Consider the following 2,544-nt stretch of genomic DNA (forward strand, 5'->3'; position numbering starts at 1 on the left):
TGAGTGTGGAGGCAGGAAGAGAGAGACCAGGAGATCTCCCTTCAGGCACACTGGGATTTGACTCACGATTCCTAGTCCAGAAAGGTTGCTGCTTTTGCAGCCAGTGTCCCAGTCTTGCGGCGCAGGGTTGTTTGAGACTTGGAAGGAAGAGTTCTCTGTAGGAGTTATGGCTGTCTCCTCCCTGGGGCACAGGACCTATTTCTGGCCCCTTTGGCATCTGAACAAAGCACTTTCCCAGGCATATCTTCTCCCAGGTATCGTTCTCTCCCCCACCTATGGTAGGCGGGAACATCTTAAGGCCTGGCAAACGGTGTGGCCACAGCCAGGAGCTACCAGCACGCTCCAGCTCTCACCTAAGGCTGCCAGCACAATCTTGACGGCTGGCAGTGATTCCTCATATAAAAATACAGTGGTTCCAGACCTATTTCTTTTTTTTTTTTTTTTCCTCATCAAATTTTTGTTTTAATGGGCCTCAAAATTCTGTGACAGACCTTTGGTCAAGTTGTTTCCGTTAAAAAGTACTGATTTTAAAAACTAATGACTTGAAACTGCCACACACCACACACACACACAAAAATGGTCCACAAAACATTCTCCTTTCCTTCTGAAGGTTTTACAATGCATTGTTATCATCAACCGGTCTTTTACTATTGTACTTAAACGGCCACCTGGCGCAAATAGTTGTGACACCGTTCTTCCGCCACTGACCAAGGCAGGTATGGGCATGATATTCATTTAGCTTTCCGAGCTTCCTGGGCAGACTCGGTGACCTTGCCAGCTCCAGCTGCCTTCTTGTCCACTGCTTTGATGCCACCCACAGCAACCTTCTGTCTCATGACACAAACAGCAAAACAGCCCAGAGGAGGATAGTCAGAGAAGCTCTCAACACACACACAGGCTTGCCAGGAACCATACCGACAATGGAAGCATCGCCAGATTTCAAGAACGTGGAGCCACCTTCCAGCTTTTTTCCAGGACCACGATCAATCTTCTCCTTCAGCTCAGCGAACTTGCAGGCGACGCGAGCTGGGTGACAGTCCAGCACAGGTGTGTATCCGGCACCGGGATGGCTTGGATGGTCCAGGATAATCACCTGAGCCATGAAGCCAGCTGCTTCCATTGGCGGGTCATTGCTGCTGTCACCAGCCACATTGCCACGACCACCATCTCGAACAGATACGTTCTTGACATTGAAGCCCACATCGTCCCCAAGGAGAGCCTCACTCAAAGCTTCATGGTAGATTCCAACAGACTTTACTTCAGTTGTAGCATTGACTGGAACAAACGTGACCACCATGCCTGGTGAACACCAGTCTCCACTCAGCCCACAGGGACAGTACCAATACCGCCAATTTTGTAGACGTCTGGAGGGGCAGACGCAAGGGCTTGTCAGTTGGACGAGTAGGTGGCAGAATGCAATCCAGAGCTTCAAGCAGTGTGGTTCCACTGTCATTGCCATCTGTACGGGTGACTTTCCATCCCTTGAACCGAGGCGTGTTAGCACTTGCTCCAGCATGTTGTCACCTTTCCAATCAGAAATCGGCACTAATGCCACTGTGTGGGGGTTGTAGCCAGTTTTCTTAATGTAGGTGCTGACTTCTTTAATGATTTCTTCGTACCTGTAGGGTGGCTCAGTGGGATCCATTTTGTTAACACCAACAATAAGTTGTTTTACACGCCAAAAGGACATGCTCATGGGTCTGCCCGTTCTTGGGGGTGCCTGGTTCAAATTTGCCAACATAACCAGCAACGATCGTGACAGCACAGTCAGCCTGAGATGTGCCTGTAATCATATTTTTGATACAGTCTCTGTGTCCTGGGGCATCAATGCTGGTCACATAACACTTACTAGTCTCAAGTTGCCACAGGGAAATATCAATGGTGATAATCACGTTCACATTCAGCTTTCAGTTTATCCAAGACCCAGGCATACTTGAAGGAGCCCTTTTCCATCTCAGCGGCCTCAGATCAGATGACCAGTAGTAGTAGACTTACCTGAGTCTACATATCCAATGACGACGATGTTGATATGAGTCTTTTCCTTTCCCATCTTGTTGTAGGTTTAGCGGCGGTTTTCACAACACCTGTGTTCTGGTGGCAAACTCATTGTGGAAAAGGTCTGGACCTATTTCCTAAAAAGTCTTTCTTTCTTCTTCAATTCCTTTGGAGCTCTTGTCAAAAAATCGGTTAACCCTATAAGGGTGGATTTATTTCTGGACTACTGTCTATTCCATTGATCAGTTTTTCCATCCTTTTGCCAATGCCTTAATGAGTCTTGACATAGTGTAAGTCTACCAATCTTTCCCTTCTTTCTCAAGATGGCTTTGGATACTCTAGCTATGTCACATTTCTATATACATTTTAGGATAAACTTGTCAATTTCTTTTTTTTTTTTTTTTCAACGTTTATTTATTTTTGGGACAGAGAGAGACAGAGCATGAACGGGGGAGGGGCAGAGAGAGAGGGAGACACAGAATCGGAAACAGGCTCCAGGCTCTGAGCCATCAGCCCAGAGCCTGACGCGGGGCTCGAACTCCCGGACCG

The 2,544-nt window shown here is 47.5% G+C and overlaps 1 pseudogene; it reads right to left on the bottom strand.

The window, feature by feature from the left end:
• Positions 1-731: 731 nt before the first annotated feature.
• On the bottom strand, positions 732-2,050 carry LOC124524778 (elongation factor 1-alpha 1-like; annotated as a pseudogene).
• Between the last annotated feature and the right edge of the window lie 494 nt (positions 2,051-2,544).

Source organism: Lynx rufus, unplaced genomic scaffold (assembly GCF_022079265.1).
Source record: "Lynx rufus isolate CCGP_SWC_20201006 ecotype Redwood Valley unplaced genomic scaffold, mLynRuf1.p SCAF_10, whole genome shotgun sequence".
Lineage (NCBI taxonomy): Eukaryota > Metazoa > Chordata > Mammalia > Carnivora > Felidae > Lynx > Lynx rufus.